Raw genomic sequence first — 22,190 nt, 5'->3', positions numbered from 1 at the left:
AGGTAGGAGAAGGACCTTCCTCCTGTAGTCGCTCTTTGGATGCGGGGGACGGCGGCGAGGGCGTGGTTGGCTGATCGGAGGTGGCGTTTGGGAGCGTAGAAGTTGACTCGGCTGTTGAGGTAGCTCGGGCCTTGGTCGTGTAGGGCTTTGTGTGCGTGGGTGAGGAGGCGGAAGGTGATTCTTTTGTTGACGGGGAGCCAGTGAAGGTCTCTCAGATGTCCGGAGATGTGGCTGGTTCGTGGGATGTCGAGGATGAGTCTGGCTGAGGCGTTCTGGATCCGCTGGAGTCTCTTCTGGAGCTTGGCGGTGGTACCGGCGTAGAGGGCGTTGCCGTAGTCCAGTCGGCTGGTGACGAGGGCCTGGGTGACGGTCTTCCTGGTCTCGGTGGGGATCCACCAGAAGATCTTCCGTAGCATGCGTAGAATGTTGAAGCACGCCGAGGAGACGTTGTTGACTTGCCTGGTCATGGAGAGGGAGGAGTCCAGGATGAAGCCCAGGTTGCGTGCATGGTCTGTTGGTTTGGGTGCGGTGCCCAGGGCGGGAGGCCACCAGGAGTCGTCCCAGGCGGAGGGTGAGGAGCCCAGGATGAGGACCTCCGTCTTGTCCGAGTTCAGTTTCAGGCGGCTGGTCGTCATCCACTCGGCTACCTCTTTCATCCCTTCGTGCAGGTTGGCTCTGGCGGCGGCGGGGTCGTTGGTCAGGGAGAGGATCAGCTGGGTGTCGTCGGCGTAGGAGATTATGCTGAGGTTGTGTTTGCGTACGATGGCCGCGAGGGGGCTCATGTAGACGTTGAAGAGGGTGGGGCTCAGAGATGATCCTTGAGGGACGCCGCAGATGACTTCGGAGGCCTCTGACTTGTACGGTGGTAGGTGGACTCTCTGTGTTCTTCCGTCGAGGAAGGAGATGATCCATTCCAGCGCCTTGTCCTGGATTCCGATGTTGCTGAGGCGCCGTACTAGGGTGCGGTGGCAGACCGTGTCGAATGCCGCGGAGAGGTCTAGGAGGATGAGGGCCGCTGTTTCTCCATTGTCCATCAGGGCTCGGATGTCATCGGTGGCGGCGATGAGGGTGGTCTCGGTGCTGTGATTGGCTCGGAAGCCGGACTGTGAGGGGTCGAGGGATTCGTTCGTCTCGAGGAAGGCGGCCATCTGCTTGTTGACGGTCTTCTCGATGACTTTGGCTGGAAACGGGAGGAGCGAGATGGGGCGGTAGTTCTTGAGGTCGGTGGGGTCCGCTGTTGGTTTCTTGAGTAGAGCGCTGAGTTTGGCGTGTTTCCAGCTCTCAGGGAAGATGGTGGTGTCGAAGGATGTGTTGATGATGTCTCGTAGGTGGGGTGCGATGACAGCGTCGGCCTTGTTGAAGACGTGGTGAGGGCAGGGGTCGGTCGGTGATCCGGAGTGGATGGAGTTCATCGTGCGGATGGTATCTTCGGTGCTGATCGGGGTCCAGGCGTGTAGGGTGGTGGTGGGGGGTTGTTGTTCGGTCATGGTGTGCGTTGGTTGGTTGTTGAAGCTGTTGTGTATGTCCGCGATCTTGTTGTGGAAGTATGAAGCGAGGGAGTTGCAGAGGTCTTGCGATGGGGTGATGTCTTTGTTTCCTGCGCTGGGGTTGGAAAGCTCTTTCACGATGTTGAAGAGTTCCTTGCAGTTGTGTGCGTTGTTGTCCAACCGGTCCTTGAAGGATGGATCCTTGAGGGACACCGAGAGAGACAGGTTGAGGTTTAGAGAGGAAGTGGTTAAGCTTGATTTGCTGTGATCTGTTTTGAAGAAATGAAGAGAACCATTTGTAAACAGTGCCTTTCGAACCAAATCGATCTTTGAGAGTGTGGAGAAGAGTGGGATGGTGTACAGTATCAAATGCAGCCGAGAGGTCAAGGAGAATAAGTAGAGAGGATTCACCTTTGTCTAGGTAGCGATGTATGTCATCAGTAATGTTTAACATAGCAGTTTCAGTACTGCACCCCTTTCTAAATCCGGATTGGAAAACATCAAGGAGATTGAAGGAGACGATGTGCTTCTCTAATTGTGATAATACACATTTTTCAAGGGCTTTAGAGAGAAAGGGAAGGTTAGAGATAGGGCGAAGGTTATTAAGATCATTTGGGTCGGCAGAGGTGTTTTTCAGGATGGGTGAGATTTGACCAAGTTGAAGGGAGGCAGGAACACAACCAGTGGAAAGAGAGGAGTTGATAATATTGGTCCATATAGGGGCGATGATATATTTGAGTTTTTGAACCAAATGTGCTGGAAGAGGATCTTTGGAGTGGGAGGAAGGTTTGAGTTTGGTAATGATATTGATGATCGAGGATTCTGATATTGGACTAAATTCACTCCATGCAGCTTTGTTTTTAGCTATGAGGCCGTTGGGAGAGGGGTCTGGAAGGGGGAGATCCGGGAGGGGTAGAGATAGATCATGAAGTAAGGGAGAAGTGGGCGCAAGTGTATCTGGAGTGTTGGGGAGAGTATGTTGGATGAGGGGAGGGAGGAGTGGGACGGAGAGGGAAGAAAAGGATAGTTCGATCTTGTTGACTTTGTTCGTAAAGAAGCTAGCAATTTCTTCGCATCCGTCAGTAGATGCTAATATTTTTGGAGGGCCAGTGGAGGTTTGTTTTTTAACAATGTTAAAAAGTTCTCTAGGGCGCTTTCTAGCCTGGTCAAGTTGAGATCGGAGAAAAGAGGCTTTTTCGTTGAAGATGTGTTTTTTATATTGGGCTCTCGCAGTTCTAAGGAGAACCAGATTATAAGCTGTGGGATGGTTCCTCCAAACACGTTCATAGTGTCTAAGGGCTCGTCTTTCATTATTGAGTTCAGAATTGAACCAAGACTTGGGAGGGTTGTTTTTTTGAGTTTAACTGGAGCGATTTGGTCGAGGGCTTTAAGAATAGAATTGTTATAGTGGTTAGTTAAGTCATTGGTGCAGTCAGAGAGAGGAAGGAGAAGTAAGCGGGTTTTAATTGTGGATTCCAGTTCGGCAGGTGGAATACGGTGGAGGTTGCGAGAAGGTTTCATAAGTAGGGTGTTGATGGGGGTGGGGCGCGAAATGGATCTATTCAAGGTGAAGAGTATAAGGTAGTGATCAGACCAGTCTACCGGAAGTATATTCGAGAGGGACGCCAGATCATTGCTAGTCATAATAGCATCGAGGGTGGCCCCTTTGTTATGAGTGGGTGAATGGCAGAGGTGGGTCATTTTAGTGATATCCATGGCTCCCTTAAATATTATAACAGAAGGGTCTTCAGTTTTATTCCAGTGGATGTTGTAGTCACCAATGAAGATATTCTTGGATGGTGAGAGCGATGCTTGAATAATAAGATCGGACATCTCTTCAGTAAAGGAGATGCAATTTCCAGGGGGGTGGTAGATAGTGTGAAATCGAATGGTGGGGGAGCCGTGTATAATGAGATCTGCGCAAAGGTATTCAAAGTATGACGGGTCTTGTAGATGGACAGGCGAGATGTTAAGTTCAGTTTTAAAGATTAGGGCAAGGCCTCCTCCAGTTTGCTCTATTCTATCTTTCCTAATGATAGCATAACCGGGGGGAATGAGTAGGTCGAGGATAGGAGTGGAGGGGCGGTGAGCCAGATTTCAGTTAGGAATGCGATGTCAATGTTTTTTACTGATAAATGCACTGGGGATACCAACACATGGACTGGGGCAGGGAGATACCAACACATGAACTGGGGCAGGGAATTACCAACACATGCACTGAGACAGGGAGATACCAACACATGCACTGAGACAGGGGGATAATGATACATACACTGGGGCAGGAACATACTAATACACACACTGGGGCAGGGAGGTATCGACACACAGACCGGGGCAGGGAGAAACCAACACATACTTTAGGGCAGTGAGATACCGATATATACACTGGGGCAGGGAGATACCGACATATACATTGAGGCAGGGATTTACCCACATACACAATGGGGCTGGGAGATAGCAGCACAAGCAGCACAAGCAGCACAAGCAGCACAAGCAGCACAAGCAGCGGGACAGTAAAATACCGACACATACTTTGGGGCAGGAAGATACTGACACATACACTGGGACAGGGAGATACAGATACATACAGTGGGGCAGGGAGATTACTGACACATACATTAGTGCAGGGAGATACCGGCATATACACTGGGGCAGTGAGAGACCAACATATGCACTGGAACAGGGAGATACAACCACATACACTGGGACAGGAGATACCGATACATACACTGGGGCAGGGAGATCACGGACACATACATTCGGGCAGGAAGATACGGACACATACACTGAGACAGGAGATACCGATACATACATTGGGGCAGGGAGATCACTGACACATACGTTTGGCCAGGGAGATACTGACACATACACTGAGACAGGAGACACCGATATAAACACTGGGGCAGGGAGATCACTGACACATACATTCGGGCAGGGAGATACCGACACATACACTGGGACAGGAGATACCGACACTTACACTGGGGCAGGGAGATACCGACACATACATTGGGGCAGGGAGATCGCTGACACATACACTGGGACAGGAGATACCGATACATACACTGGGGCAGGGAGATCACTGACGCATACATTGGGGCAGGGAGATCACTGACGCATACATTGGGGCAGGGAGATCACTGACATACATTCGGGCAGGGAGATATCAACACATAAACTGGGACAGGAGATAAGGACACATACACTGGGGCAGGGAGATAGTGATACATACATTGGAGCAGGGAGATCTCGACACACAGACCAGGGCAGGGCGATACCAACATATACTTTATGGCAGGGAGATACTGACACACTGGGGCAGGGAGAAACGAACACATACACTGAGGCAGGGAGATACTGATACGTGCACTGGGACAGAGAGATACCAACACATGGACTGGGGCAGGGAGATACTGGCATATACACTGGGGCAGGGAGATACCAACACTTGGACTGGGACAGGGAGATACCAACACATGAACTGGGGCAGGGAGGTGTAAATGTGAATGTGTGTATACTTGTAAAGCGCACTGTCACCCCATCTCGGGGCATCCTGTTGCTGTATACCACTGTGGAACCCTTCCTGGCTTTCCCTGTGAGATGCCCCCTCCTGGGCACCCCCAAGGTGAAGCCAGGCATCCCAGCGCTGTTGGGGCCGTTGCGGAGATTAAGCAAGCTATTGCCCAGAGTTGCAGAGTGGGACCCATGATTAGAGTAGGCACCGAGGCGAGAATTATTGAGTACGCGGACATTGAGCCCAAGACCCTGCCGCGTCGGGAATTGAACCCTGGTCCCGAGCCTGACCTCTGCTTCAGGGTCTGCCGCTTCTAACTAGTGAGACACACTTCTCCACAATACCAACAGATACACTGAGACAGGGAGATACCAACACATGCACTGAGACAGGGACATACTGATACATACACTGCAGCAGGGAGATACTGATACACACACTGGGGCAGGGAGGTACCTACAAACACAGACCAGGGCAGGGAGATACCAACACATACTTTAGGGCAGTGAGATACCAACATATACACTGGGGCAGGGAGATACCGACATATACATTGGGGCAGGGATTTACCCATATACACACTGAGGCAGGGAGATAGCAACACCTGCACTGGGGCAGTAAAATACCAACACATACTTTGGGGCAGGGAGATACTGACACACACTGGGACAGGGAGATACAGATACATACAGTGGGGCAGGGAGATCACTGACACATACATTGGTGCAGGGAGATACCGGCATATACGCTGGGGCAGGGAGATACCAACATATGCACTGTGGCATGGAGATACCAACACATACACTGGGGCAGGGAGATACTGATACATACATTGGGGCTGGGAGATCACTGACACATACATTCAGGCAGGGAGATACCAACACATACACTGAGGTGATACCGATACATACATTGGGGCAGGGAGATCACAGACATATACATTCGGGCAGGGAGATACCGCCACATACACTGGGACAGGAGATACTGATACATACACTGGGGCAGGTAGATCACTGACACATACATTCGGGAAGGGAGATCACTGACACATACATTCGGGCAAGGAGATACCAACACACACACTGGGACAGGAGATACCAACACTTACACTGGGGCAGGGAGATCACTGACACATACATTCAGGCAGGGAGATACTGACACATACACTGGGACAGGAGATACAGATACATACACGGGGGTAGGGAAATCACTGACACATAGATTCAGGCAGGGAGATATCAACACATACACTGGGACAGGAGATACCGACACATACACTGGGGCAGGGAGATACCGATACATACATTGGAGCAGGGATATCCCGACACACAGACCAGGGCAGGGAGATACCAACATATACTTTATGGCAGGGAGATACTGACACACTGGGATAGGGAGCTACGGACACATGTTCTGTGGCAAGGGGATATGGACACATACACTGAGACAGGAGATACCCACATATACATTGGGGCATGAACATACTAACACATATTTTGGGGCAGGGAGATACCGACACATACATTGGGACAGGAGATGCCAATATATACATAGGGGCATGGACATACTAACACATACTTTGGGGCAGGGAGAAACCAACACATACAGTGGAACAGGAGATACCAACATATACATTGGGGCATGGACATACTAACACATACTTTGGGGCAGGGAGATACCGACACATATACTGGAACAGGAGATACCGACATATACATTGGGGCATGACATACTAACACATACTTTGGGGCAGGGAGATTCCATCACATACATCCAGAACTACTGAGGACAACACCAATGCTTAGTTTGCTAGTTTCATTGGGCATACATAAGACTACAACCATATGCAAAAAGACACTAACCGAACTTAAACATCGGTGGGTTGGAGGAATGAGATGAGGGACGCCTTCATCCCAAACAGAAGTGACCGTGGCAGGTTGATGCCCTTAGAATAGTCCCTCGGCCCTGCATGGACCATAGGAGTCTTCCTGACAATTGGAGGGGGAAGAACTGCCTGCTGAAGGTGCATGGGTGGGGATGAATTGCAGCACTCACATTTGCATTCACTGTATTCAAGTGTAATAGACAGATATTATATGGTGTTGTTATTTGAATAGTATTTTCTTCCCCCAAGTAATGCACAGATCAGTAGGCGGTAGGAGATTTTTCGACTCAGATAGTGGTGTTTGTTACTCAAGTATTGCCCTGGTAATGCCTCCTTTTGTAAATGCTGTTCTCACTTTTGAGGACATGCAATGGTGTCTACTAGGGAATGACTGCGAGAGTGCATTCATGGTCCCTCTAACAAGGTGGGCGAATGCTGTACAACTCATGTTTAACAACAACATTGTGTTGTTGCTGGAGTTATTTCACTATAAGTTACATTCACTTGAGTATTACGTGCCTAGTTGGGTGCTCTAAATAAACGGAGAGAGAGAGAGAGAGAGAGAGAGAGAGAGAGTGTGTGTGTGTGTGTGTGTGTGTGTGTGTGTGTTCGTGTGTCACAAGTTACAAGTATCACTTGAAATACACACATTTGGACCCATAAACCACTCTCACTTATGATATCTGGTCGATGAAAACCCCGCTGGTGAACAATTTAGGGCTTCTTTATATGTCTGTTTGCTTATAGAATTTTTTTGTAAATTCTTTTTATTGACATAAACAAAAGAAAGAAGCATCAGGTGACATACATCTTTTTCACAGTTGTCAATTATACATTTCCATAGAACAGAATGCAGTTAGGATAACAGTAGGGGTTACAGGGACTCCAGCACTGCCGTTTCACCGTCAACATCTGGTGGAGTGCATATATCCCCTTTATAGCCATTCCAAGCTCCCCAAATCTTCCCCCATTTCCGGGGCCGCCCCCTGGTTACATATACCGACCGTTCCCTGAACGTGCACCAGTCTAGATCTTCTATCCATTTCCCAATCTGCGGCACCTGAGTGGCCCCTCACATCTAGGCTATATTACGCTTGGCTATCATGCATGCCAGGGTCACCCACAGTTTCCCATGTGAATTCAGATCAGTGGGCTCCTAGACATTCAATATACAATGTCGGGTCTCTACCACCAACTCCACCCCCATTACTTCTCGGATTTTCTCTTCAATCCTGACCCAATATTCCTGTATTGCCACGCAATTCCACAAAACATGCATGAACGTACCAGTCTCTCCACATCCCCGCCTACATTCCCCGCTTTCCGCCAAACCCATATGTACCAACCGTGGACATGCTATATAGGTTCTACGTAAAATCTTCAATTGCACCAATCTAAGTCGCATTTGGATGGCTGCTACCTTCAGGGAGGAAACCGCCTCTCTCCAATCTTTATTGTCCAAGACTAAGCCATCTGCGCCCCACTGCTCCCTAAGAATAACCAGGGGGTCCTTCATGTGATTGATCAGCTTTTTATATATCAATGAAATAGTTTTTGTTGGAAGAAGACCATCTAGTACCCGGTCCTCTAGTGTGGAGGCCTCCGGGAGTTCAGAGTCCCTGGGAATATTTGCGAGCAGGGCGTGTCTGACCTGGAGGTATCTGAAACGCTCGCACTCCTGCATCTGGTGTCTTTCCTGTAAGGCAGCAAACGTGAGTATCCCATCCTTCCCCCATACGTCCTTTATTTGCGAGATCCCGATGAGGTCCCATCTATCAAAGCCCTTCGTCTTCCACAGACTACCCAGCCTCTCCGAGATCCACAGTGGGGTCGCCATAGTGAGCCTCCCCTCCCACTGAAGACATTGAATAGCCGCATGCCATACATGAATCGCATGCGCCGCCGGCCCAACAAGGGGAAATCGACCATTTCTAGCATACAATTCCCTAGTGAAATCTCCCCCAGGCATCTGTCCGCAGTCCATCGCCTAACCAGGATCCAAGGGAGACCCATAAATAGCATGATTTATGGCCGCCAGCTGCTTATAGAATTTTAACCTATTTTTTTACTAAGCCCTTCCTTACTCAAGGATCTATTAGTTGAGTTACAGTTGGTAATTAATGACATTAAAGCATTTACTTAGTTATTTCATTGAATAACCACAGACTAATTTTAAGTTTTATCTGAAATATTTAGTGAATTAAATACAAATTACATTGTTAACTCCATGATTCTGGAAAGGTGAGATTCAATTGCTTAAATTAGTCTATAGCTTTTAATGACAAGTACCTCAAGAAGACAAGACAGAGAGAAAAGGCACATTGACACAATACAATTATATTTACCTAGGATGGTGTGAGATCAGACCCCTCTGGCCAAGAGTTTGGACCCCACAAATATCAGATAACAGGTTCAGGACAGGATTAGGACAGGATTAGGACAGGACAGGCCACCTCTTCTGGATTCGACGCTTGCGTGAAACCCCTCTCAGAGACTAGTTTCCCTCCTCGACTATCTTCCGCACCTCGTTCCTAGTTCCCTCGCCTCCTCGGTCCTCTTCCGCACTCTCGTTCCTAAATTATATTTGTAAAATTCTAAGTCTGCTTTCAGGTAATCGGTCAGCAATCGGACAGCATCTCTATCTCTCAGCCTTCTGGCAGCGATCAGCCTACTTTATTTAGCTAACTATCCCAATTATGGGCCATATGTATCATCAAACCAATTTGCATTTCCTAAATAGCGAATTTTAAGGAATCGCTATTTAGGAAATGCAAAATGGTATGTATGAACAAAATCGCTTTTTTATAGCGATTCCTTACCATTCCTAATTTGCGATTAGCAAATTGCTCATCGCAAATTACCCATTCATTTCTATGGGCCAGGAGGCCCCATAGGAATGAAGGGGCAATTTGCGATTAGCAATTTGCTAATCGCAAATTAGGAATTTTTTCAAGGGTGCAGAGGTGTCTCAAGAACACCCTGCTGCACCCCTGAAAAAGACATTTGGGGGCATATGGCGCACATACATGCCCTAAGGGCATGTATGGGCGTCATATGGCACCTTTGGTTTTTTGGAAAAAAGCATTATTAAAAGAATTCGCAACTTACCACCAACTAGAAGTTGGTGGTAATTTGCGATTCCTTAATGGCATTTTTTGCATATTTTTTCTTTGATACATTGCATTTAAGGAATCGCAAAATTTGCGATTCCTTAAGTGCAATCGCAAAATAAGGAATAGCAAATTTTGCGATTCCTTATTTTGATGCAAAAATGTTTGATACATACCATTTAGGTAATTAGCATTCGCAAAGGCCTAAATTCGCAGAATTTCGGCCTTTGCGAATGCTAATTAGCTTCATACATATGGCCCTATACCTTCTGGTGGCATGTTCCACCCCCAAATGTTTCAGACTTGTGTATATTGTGTATTCTGATTGGACAAGCCAAGGGAAATGTTTGTCACACCACACTAAGTTTATCACTTTTCTTAAGAGCATTGTCTTATGTTCCCGCCCATTTAATTTGTTTCACCCAAGCTTTATTCCCATCCGTTTCTCATATTAAAATTAAACATTGTATAACTTTTATAAATTTCTTCATTGAGTCTTCAGGATGTTCCCTCATTTGTGCCTATGAGAAAAGATTGTCCTTGATCAGGTTCCAAGACTAGAGATCCCGACTCCAGGGTTGCTGTCTACTGTGACTGAGCGCGTTACCCATATAAGTTAAAGCCTTGTCTCTCAATTTAGGCCCAATTACGAACTAACATCGAAGTCAAAAAGACAAGACATTAGATTTAAATAAAATGGTTTCACTGTATACCACTTATGTCTACTCTAATCCCATTTAGTCAAAATAATTCTTTATGCATTAGCTCTTAGTATAAAACACAGTTTAGTTTTCAGCAGAGCAGATGCTTAGCATGTGGTTTCTGAAGCGGCCATTTTGCACGTTAGTGCGCAGAAGCAAAGCTTTCCCATCAAGCGTTATGTTATCATGCAGTTGGCGCATGCGCAATTCATTTCTCGCGGCCATTTTTGTCTTATTCCAGTTACTTGTTAGTAAACACATAGGCAAGTTTCCCCTGCTTCTACATTGTTATACTAATTTACACAAAATTTATACACAAACATTTATTAGTACTTTATTATGATTATACTAGAGGATTCATCCAGCAAATTACCTGTATGCAATCCTTGCTCCATCACTATTCCCTGGGAGAATCCTGTCCATTGTAAGAGCTGCCAGGATACTGATAATGTGACGTCCCCTGTCAAATAACATAGCGACACATGGATTGCAAGGAGACAATGCCCAGGTGTGTCATCATTCTAATCCCACAACATTTTATAAGAGGAACGCAGCTTGTGTGTCAACTTAGTTGAATGTGACACATCAATCAGGTGGGTTTTCTCCTATCCCAATTCAGGAAATGGGAGCTGGGATGAGTTCCTAAAGGAGGATTCTTACATTAACTAGCTTATGTGTAATGCCCTATAAGTTAAATAAGATACCTGGGAGGGGTAATGTCTGTCTGTGCAGGAACCCGCTTGTTATCTAATGGGACAAAAGGGGTTAACATGCTCTTCAGAGGAATATATTCTACTGAGCAAGCTAAAGATCTCCCCCATGAATATGAGTAAATTATTGGGTTTTTTTAAGGGCCTGACTCAGAAACGACCCGGGGATATAAAATCCTTCCATTTGTAGAGAAAACTGTAAATCTTAAGTTGAAGGGTTCTTTCTCAGCGGGGAATCATGAGGCAGACTTACCGCTTTCATAGGGATAATATGGCAGTGGCAGATCTGTGTGAATGTCTCCACCACTAGAGGATCTCTAAAGGGGGATTTACCACTTTATTCCCCAAATATAAGGATTTCCAGTCACTCCTGAACTTTAAATCAGGCCCCTGTTGTTTGATCTCCCCCGTTTGTGGCTGATGTGTTTTGTGTATGAAAAGGCATGCATTGATACCTTGAAGGGGCTGCTCATGAGCAGAGTGTGAATAATAGCCAAAGAAAGAGGTTTGATGACACTATTATTAATAGAACCCCAGCAAAATCAAACAACACTCTACAACAGCAAAGTAGTCCCAAGGATTCATGACGCACAACTTCTGCAGGGGACAAGAGGGTCAGGCCCCGTCTCCTGACTAGGAAGAGTGTAGGGTGACCAGTGTTAGTCATCTAAATTATAGTGAATCCTCGCAGGTGACAAAATGTGGCAGGTACAAAGGTGAGGCACGCGGCAGACAAATTATTAACAGATACATAACACAGCATCTATGCATAATCCTGTGACATTTCTCCATCTTCGCAGGCGGAAAAGCATACAGGCTTTGCAAGGTTTGTCTTGTACTTTCCCCAGTTGTTGCTTTTAAATCCAGGGGAATTTAAACATTTTTCAAAAGATAACCCTCAAGTGAGCTTGTCCGAGCCCATATAAAATACTTTCCAATTTCTCCATTGAAGCAATTAGACCAGTGAACATGGGTAACATAGTAGAAGTTTACAAACCAGACTGGTATATAGAGCAGTTATCGTAAGAAACAGCAATTCGGTAAACACACAAATAGCAAAGAAAAACCAGGAGCCCCAAGCAAAGAAATAAAACAAATGAAGCTTCCTCGATGAAGACCAGGATCCGAGCAAGCAAGGGAATGGTAGCACTGGGAGACGAACACGAATGTTGACAGTTTGACCAACAAAATAAGTGTATCCAGACTCAGGGTGTTTTGAAGAGGGAACCATTATCATAGCACTAACAATATACATTCATGGTGGTTTATTCGTTTTGTGAAAAGTACACCGTTGTTTTTGAAGTTGGTCATATTGACATATATTTCCCTAAATATAGACACAGATGGTTAAAACCATGGGGCATATCAAATTTCCAGTGGTTTCCCTGCGGATCAATTAAGCACCCCAATTAAGCGTCTGGCTCCTGATTAGAGTTTCTCTCCCTAACCACCAATGTGGCAAACTCGTGCTAGTCTGTATCTGAGCCACAGCCACACCCCTTCACGAGGCCCAACAACTGATAAATGTACTTCTGATTCCTTTGCAGGCATAGTCAAGCTGAATCGTGTTTTTGGAGTGATATCGGCCTACTGCAAATCAAACATCAGCAAAATCACAAACCATATGCAGATTATCCAATAAATCACATTCTTTTTGTTTCAGTGTAATGTAAAGCATCCTTCCCTTTGTTCCTTTTCCACCTAAAGGAACACATATGTCATTCACAACGTGTTGCCCTCAGTGCATTGAAAGGGAATCAAGTAGAATTTAAGTTATAGCCAATCTCTATCTCTGTGGATAAAGTCTGGTTTCATTAAATTTACGTTCAGGATTAAAATTCAACGAGGAGTTGGTCGAAGCGGCTCGTTCACTATCTCATATTTGCAGCAGCTTTGCCAGGATAGGCTAAAGTTATTGTCACATGTTATAGGTTTGCTTCTCTAAACTCCATTTCTAGAACATCTGATCAATAAAAGATAATTTCTCTCTGCTCAGCTCGGGTGGCACATTATGTTGGTGTCGTGTGAAGCACACACTACAAATTGAATCGACCCTCTGTGCGGCACCCAGGACCAAACTCTAAGGGGCCGACTCAGAAAAGCATTTATGAGTAAGGAACCAGTACTACAGGAGTAGTCTTTTACGTACTCCTACATGCCTTCATGAATTGGCCTTGAAGCAACCATCTCCCTATTAGTAAAAAGGTCAAAGAAGGCATGGTCCTTCCTATTTGTACTAATAGTATATGAACAGTCCCTAAATATTAATAATTTAGATGTGTGTTGCCAATTCACAAAATCCTGTAAAACTGCTCAAAAGAGTGCTACAGGTGCTCGAACGGCGTAGTCCAAAATGTCCTTGTGAATTTGCCCTTAGAGTAAAGGGTGAGCATGGAAGAAAGAACAGGGATTACAGAGAGAAAGGAGCTAGCAGTGAATAGTGTTTTAGGAAGGATGAAATAAAATAAGTTGTGAATTAGGATATTTCTGGGTAAAGAATAGAAGGGAAGGCCCTCCCTTCAAAATAGAAAGCTGGCAGGGATGTAGCTTGGTCAGTAAGATGGGGGGGGGGGGGGGGGGGGGGGGGGGAGCTTCAGATTTTCCAAAAATCACCCTGGCATATAATGTAAAAATACATTATATGGGGGCACGGCGTATGAGAGGAGGTTAAGGGGCAGTGGAAAGGGGGATGAATACAGCTTGATAGGGGTACTATGTGAGGGAAAATATAGTATTACTTCAATTTACCAATATTTGTTAACACTTTCAAAACAGAGAAAGAGGGAGAGTGTATGTGCATCTTTGTCTATGTGTATGTAAAAATTCATGGTGAAATCCGATAGACACCTCACCATATCCGACTGAAAGCACCTGTACCCAGCGATTTACCCCAAAATACATTTATTACGGGGGTATAACATGCTAAACATTCCCCTGAAGCTACGCCCCGAGTGTTAGCAAATATAATCAGAGAAGAAGATTAGCTGTGCTCCCCTGCCTCTACTTCCTTGTCCTTTCAATTTAGAACAGCTGTGGACAGCTCCTCTGGACACTGCTTTTATCTCCCTAAATAATAAGGTCTTCACTGGGCATAGCATAAAAAAAGGAAATGAGATAAAAGCTGAAGGATATTTATCCTATTTGCATTTGGGATGTGGGTTCTGAGAGAAAAGATATGTTACATCTTAAGTATGAGCACTACCTATAGTTTCGAGGCAGGCTGCCACCACCTATCCTTCACCCCTGCACTCATTGGGGCACTTTTGTAAGGAGAAGCCTGTGGCATTAAAATGACTATTCAATGTCGCCATCTTGGTTGCTTACATGAGATATATATATATATATATATCCTACTGGCGATAGCCAGTAGGTATATATAGTTAGGACCTAGCTACCATAGGAAATCCGCAACATTCTATTGGGAATAACTTTGGCGCCGGTTGAGGAATTTGCTTGCAATTTTCCAAAATTTAGGCCAGTACCGCTCCGCTTCTTCCCTGGAAGTTTCGGGGGGATTCGTCATGCGGGGGCCGAGAAAAAAGGGGGGTCCCAAAACGTGTTTTCCCCATGTTAATTTCCATAGGACGAATAGACAAGGCTACAGCCCGAACCGCTGAATGGAATTACACCAAACTTTGCAAAATTGTAGGGACTGGTACGCAGAAGTGCCTTTTCTGTATTTGGTGAAAATTGGTCTAGTGGTTTTTATGAAAATGAACTTCAAAAACACATATATATCTGGGCGGAGCCTAACCACACATCTCATCGTGAGATCTGATTGGCTGTCAGCACTTCATCCAAGAAGTGTTGGCAGCCATCTTGGGACCAATATACATGATAGCACCTCATTAAAAAGCATTGTAGTTAATAGTTACATTATAAATCATTTGTTGATGGTACCATACTCATTTTAGGAATTATGGTGTGTTCTAAGGTGATTTTACCATGTGAAAAAGCCTTCTGCTGGGATATCATGAATCATGTTTGAAAGAAAACTATTATCTCATGCTTTTCGCACAGTGGTTTGGAAGGGGATCTATAAGCTAAACTGAAAGCATATTTTCTGTAAATTCACATTATCTTTCTCAGTCATGTGAGAATGAAGTCTGACATTCTCAGTAAAACATGTACATACAACAAGGACAGAGACTGTCAGTTGATTCCTTTGTGTTCTACTGCAGCCTCCTAGAGTGTTCTAAAGAACAACTAGAGCGCTAACAGTCCTACTTATTACAAAGGTATGGCACACCTGAAGCCATCTTGATTGGAATAAAGTGGTAACTCTTAAAACAATTAATTTAAAAAGGAACAAAATGAGGGGGTATATTTTGCCATAGAAAGAATGATTAGTGCTGCAGAAAAAAATATTTGGGCACATTTTGAGTGACTTCTCAAATCCTCTTCTATTTCATAAAAAAATTCTGACATGCAGTCTCCCAAGATGGCCACCAGAGACAAAAGAGCCCAAATGTAGCCCAAATATCACCCAGATGTAGCCCAAGTATAGCCCAATGACAGAATGAAAAATTGTCTAGCAGACGCGACAAAGAATTTTCAATTCTATTAAGGACACGTAGGCGAGAATTATGCTTCTCTAATCTTTACTGACAATAACAGCAGCCAATAAAACTTTAAACTGGCATGACCCCGGAAGGACAACCCCCTCCACTGGTCTGCACCAATCACGGTCTAGTCCCACACATAACAGTCTCTGTAAACAGGAAGACCTCCTCTTTCTTTGCTGCTGCAGCAGCGAGTTAAGTACCTTTCCCCAGATTTTCTATTTGTCTAATGGTTTTGGCATTTGCGGGGTATTTGTAATAGTAGCGCTTGGGCGCTTTCAATGGTATTGCCCCGTTAGTGTTATGTACGTTTATCGGCGTTTTTTGAATGCTTTTGAGTGTGATGAGCGCGCGCAAGTAGCGCGATTCGGCTGAGCGCGTTGTGCGCGACAGGGGGCGGTGGAGCAGGAGGAGGCAGACGCGAGTCGTTCGCGCACAAGGAGCAGGCGAGTGCGGGCCCAATACGCTGTGCGCATGCGCGAGGCGCCGGCTTTCGATTTGAGTTGCCGGTTGCCTCGCGCATCGCGTTTCTCGGCCCTGCATCAATCCTTGGCCTCACAGAACACTAACCGGAGCGTGTTTGGATCAGAGCTAGGCTCGAGGAGAGCACTTGTGTGCATATAAGAGGGGTCTCCTTCCACCTTGAGAATTTGCCTCACAGTGTGTCGATATTTGAATCTTGATGTGTGTGTGTTTGAGGCACCCCTGGGCTGCTCCCCCCTTGAAATTTCCTCCTTACCTCCCAGCTTTAGAGCTATGGCGTACTACACCGAGGAGGGTGACCAATGGGTCGAATATAATGAATATGAAGAGTATGAGCCACACACGAGCCAATCAAACTTTAAACTGGCATGACCCCGGAAGGATAACCCCCTCCACTGGTCTGCACCAATCACTGTCTAGTCCCACACATAACAGTCTCTGTAAACAGGAAGACCTCCTCTTTCTTTGCGATTTCTTCATCAGTCCAAACCAAGACCGGAACCCAACGTGGCAACTCTCGCATCCAGTTCCGAAGGGAATCAACTTCTCCTCATAAACAGCACACCAATTCAGCTCGCAGGTTGTTCTTCTCAAGTCTGCTTATACTGATCACCTAAAACGAAAATATATACCATAATGGCCATTCCAACACTCTGGAATACAACAAGCCATAAACATCATTCGGGTGGGTAAGATACATCACATTTCCAAATAATAATGCAAGAATTCATCTCTGCTAGCCTGGGTGGGATAATCCTCGCCTCCGTGTCCTTAATAGAATTAAAAATTCTTTGTCTCGTCTGCTAGACAATTTTTTATTCTATGTCAGTCCACGGAGGCTCTGATTATGCTAGTTTAAAGTTTCTCCACCACCACCGAGGCCACATCCACAATAGGTGTATGATAAAACGTTTTAAAAGTGGAGTCAGATGACCAATCTGCCGTAGTCATGATATCCTGAAGCCGAGAACCGGCACCAAAGGATTTTGAGGCCATAGCCCCTCTAACAGAATGTGCTCCAAATTTGGAAGTATCAATACCCGCTAGACTCAGCAACCAGGAAACCCACCTGGCCAGAGTGTCAGTGGCGACTGGGCGGAAAGGTCTCTGCAATGAAATCAACAATTGACCAAAATCATTCCTAAATTCCCTAGTATAATCCTCATATACTTTTAAACACTTTACCAGCCATAATTTACTGTGGTGAGGAAATGCAGGGTAGGAAATACATTTTGAATGTGTTTTAGTTTGCTTTGAAATAGTAAAGGAAACTCCCGTAGGAGTGAATACTCTACCTGCCAAATCCAATGCTCGAATGTCCGATACTCGCCTGCATGAAATCAAACAGAGTAAAATCGTAAGTTTCGCTGAGAGTTGTTTCAGACACAGACCCTCATTAGCCGGCCAAGCTGATAAAAAACGCAAGACCACTGAAACGTCCCAAAGTTCAGTATACTTGGGTTGAGGGAGATACACTAAACGGATCCCCCTGACTACCTTACACACCAGGGGATGTTCCCCGACCGGTTTGCCATCTACATGCGGATGTCCCGCCGAAATAGCGGACCGAAAATTATTCACTGATCTATATGCCATGCCCGACCGCGCCAGTTCCGACAAGAAATTCACTATCATATGGATCGGATCCCATCGGATCTCCCTGTCGTTCGTTACACCAACCAACCCATCGTCTCCAAGCTGACTCATAGCGCTTGTGAGTGGAAGGTGCCCATGCCTGTGACAAGAAAAAGAGAGTGTCCTGTGAAACCCCCGGCACTTGACAACGGCGCCGGAAAGGCTCCATGCCATGAGGGATAATTGATCCTGTAGAACCAACGGGTGGCGAAGACCCACCGGGTCCGTAAGAAGGTCTGGAAACTATGAGATTCGCACTGGCGATGCACATGCGAGACTCATTGCGACCAGAAACCACGCTTGTGCCTTCCAACACGGGGAGATCAAGATCACCTCCGCCTTCTGCCGCCGAACTTGAGCCAGAACTCTCGGGATCATGATAAACGGAGGAAACGCATATAGAATGCCCGTCGCCCATGACTGAAGAAAGGCGTCCGAGCTGATCGCCGAGGGATCCGGACACCAACTGTAAAACTGGGGCACCTGTCTGTTGAGCCGTGAGGCAAACAGCTCTATCACACACGGACCCCATTTGTGGTCCAATGCCCTGAAAATCCTGGGATGCAACATCCAATCACTGGCATCCCTTAAATACCGAGAATTCCAATCTGCTGTCACGTTGACAGAGCCCGGTATATATTCCGCCATCACCGAGATTTGATGTGCCAGGCAATAATGCCAGAAGTCCTTGGCTATCTCCGCCAGGAGGCGTGATCTGGTGCCGCCGAGGCGATTTATATACTGTACCGCGGACACATTGTCCATACGTAGGAGAATGCAGTAGGACACTTTCTGCGGAGACAGAGTGCGAATCGCGAAGGAACCCGCCAGGAGTTCCAGGCAAATGTTGTGGAGGTTGAGCTCTTCGCGGGATCAACGACCCCCGTCTCCACCGAGCCGCAACGGGCTTTCCAGCCCCTCCGACTCTATCACCACCTCCGGGGAGTCCCAGAGTGTTCTAAAGAACAACTAGAGCGCTAACAGTCTTACTTATGACAAAAGTATGGCACACCAGAAGCCATCTTGATTGGAATGAAGTGGTAAGTCTGAAAATATTTAATTTAAAAAGGAACAAAATGAGGGGGTTCATTTTGCCATAGAAAGTATGATTAGTGCTGCAGAAAGAAAAATTAGGGCACATTTTGAGTGACTTCTCAAATCCTCTTCAATTTCATTAAAAAATTCTGACATGCAGTCTCCCAAGATGGCCACCAGAGTCAAAGGAGCCCAAATGTAGCCCAAATATCACCCAGATGTAGCCCAAGTATAGCCTAATGACAGAATGTCCCAGAGTGTTCTAAAGAACAACTAGAGCGCTAACCGTCCTACTTATTACTAAGGTATGGCACACCTGAAGCCATCTTGATTGGAATAAAGTGGTAACTCTTAAAACATTTAATTTAAAAAGGAACAAAATGAGGGGGTATATTTTGCCATAGAAAGTATGATTAGTGCTGCAGAAAGAAAAATTACGGCACATTTTGAGCGACTTCTCAAATCCTCTTCTATTTCATAAAAAAATTCTGGCATGCAGTCTCCCAAGGTGGCCACCAGAGACAAAAGAGCCCAAATGTAGCCGAAATATCACCCAGATGTAGCCCAAGTATAGCCCAATGACAGAATGTCCCAGAGTGTTCTAAAGAACAACTAGAGCGCTAACAGTCTTACTTATGACAAAAGTATGGCACACCAGAAGCCATCTTGATTGGAATAAAGTGGTAAGTCTCAAAACATTTAATTAAAAAAGGAACAAAATGAGGGGGCTCATTTTGCCATTGAAAGTATGATTAGTGCTTCAGAAAAAAAAATTAGGGCACGTTTTGAGTGACTTCTCAAATCCTCTTCTATTTCATTAAAAAAATTCTGACATGCAGACTGAAACATGCACTTTGAACACCAGCAGCAGACTTCCCTGGTGAGCAGTAGCTTTACTACAGTGATCTAATGAGCAACTAGAGTGCTAACATTCAGAACTTATGGCAAATGTGTGACACATCTAAATGCCTTCTTGATGGAACCAAAGTAAACAAGCACTGAAAATGCAATAGATCGCGCCCTTGTTTAAGTTAAAGCCATTCTGTTTGTAATGAGGTGGCGTTTTAGCTTTGCTTTTATTAGTGTTTTTAAAACTATCATGTAAATAACATGCATATGTATGCATATATGTATATGTATGCATGCATTTATATTTGTATTTATATAGATATGCAGATTATATATGTTTATATATGTATGTATATATATATATACACACATACATATATATAAATGCATATGCATATATATGCATATATATATGTGTATATGTGTGTGTGTAGAGAGAGGTAGAGGTAGAGAGGTAGAGACTAGTAGAGAGAGAAGTAGAGAGAGATAGAGTGGTAGAGAGTAGAGAGTGATTAATAGAGAGTAGAGAGTGAGTAGTAGAGAGTAGTAGAGAGCAGTAGAGTAGCAGAGAGTGAGTAGTAGAGAGTAGTAGAGTGAATAGTAGAGTGAGTAGTAGAGAGTAGTAGAGAGTGAATAGTAGAGAGTAGTAGAGAGTAAGTAGTAGAGAGTAGTAGAGAGTGAGTAGCAGAGAGAGAATAGTAGAGAGTAGTAGAGAGTAAGTAGTAGAATGAGTAGTAGAGAGAGAGAGTAGTAGAGAGTAGTAGAGAGTGAGTAGTAGAGTGAGTAGTAGAGAGTGAGTTGTAGAGAGTAGTAGAGAGTGAGTAGTAGAGAGTGAGTAGTAGAGAGTAGTAGAGAGTGAGAAGTAGAGAGAGAGTAGTAGAGAGTGAGTAGTAAAGAGTGAGTAGTAGAGAGAGTAGTAGAGAGTGAGTAGTAGAGTAGTAGAGAGTGAGTAGTAGAGAGTAGTAGATGGTGAGTAGTAGGGAGTGAGTAGTAGAGAGAGATTTGTAGAGAGTAGTAGAGAGTAGTAGAGAATGAGTAGTAGAGAGTGAGTATTAGAGAGTAGTGGAGTAGTAGGGAGTAAGTAGTAGAGAGTAGTGGAGAATATTCCAAAGTTTGGCACAGCACCACTTGCACAATAAGTCCAATCAAATCATGTCACTTAGAGTCCTTATTGAAGCGCTGAATCTTGGTGTATATTCAAATGCTTTTATTTTCCTTAAGTTTATGTATCCCAGCCAGCCGACGCGTTTCGTTCTGTACAACAGAACTTCTTCAGGGCATTCTTATTTCCTTCAAGTTATGTCGGTATCCTGTTGTCATATAGCTAGACATTTCTTCCAAATTTTAGACGAGACGTAAGTACATTCTTATTCAAAGTGACTAGGTATCAATTTTACCCACACAATTCGGGCAGACTTGAGTAATTTATAGCATCCTCAAAGTCAGTCTTGTAAAAATTCAAAAGTATAGGACATGATAATCCAAATCCAAATGTTTCTCAAGAAAATTCATTTTCGATCGTTTGGAATATCGGCGTTTGGGCAGATATGACCCAGGGACCCCCAGTATGCAAGGGGAATTTGTCCCACCTCTGCAAACGCGCCAGTGGCCTGCGTTGCAGAGAGGTGTAAAAAGGGGCATAGCCTCATTACACCTCTGTGCAATGCAGCCCCCTGTCGTATACTGGAGGTTCCAGGGGGGCTAGTTGGCCCCCAGGGACCCCCAGTATGCAAGGGGAATTAGTTCCCCCTCTTCAAACATGCACGGGGGCTGCGTTGCAGAGAGGTGTAAAAAAGGGTGTGGCCTCATTACACCTCTCTGCAATGCAGCCCCCTGGCGCATACTGGAGGCTCCTGGTGGGCTAGTTGTCCCCCAGGGACCCCCAGTATGCAAGGGGAATTAGTTCCCCCTCTTCAAACATGCACAGGGGCTGCGTTGCAGAGAGGTGTAAAAAGGGGCGTGGCTTCATTACACCTCTCTGCAATGCAGTCCCCTGGCGCATACTGGAGATTCCTGGTGGGCTTTCAGGTCTTATATAGTTAGGAAATAGCATTAAAAAAAACTTTGAAATTCACTGAAAAAAACATAGGTTTCAGGCCTTATATAGTTAGGAATTAGCATTTAAAGAACCTTTGAAATTCACTGAAAAAACCATAGGTTTCAGGCCCTATATAGTTAGGAATTAGCATTTAAAAACCTTTAAAATTCACTCAAAAAAC

This window comes from Lissotriton vulgaris, chromosome 9, assembly GCF_964263255.1.
Source record: "Lissotriton vulgaris chromosome 9, aLisVul1.2, whole genome shotgun sequence".
NCBI classification, from domain to species: domain Eukaryota; kingdom Metazoa; phylum Chordata; class Amphibia; order Caudata; family Salamandridae; genus Lissotriton; species Lissotriton vulgaris.
Note: the sequence above shows the minus strand (reverse complement) of the source record.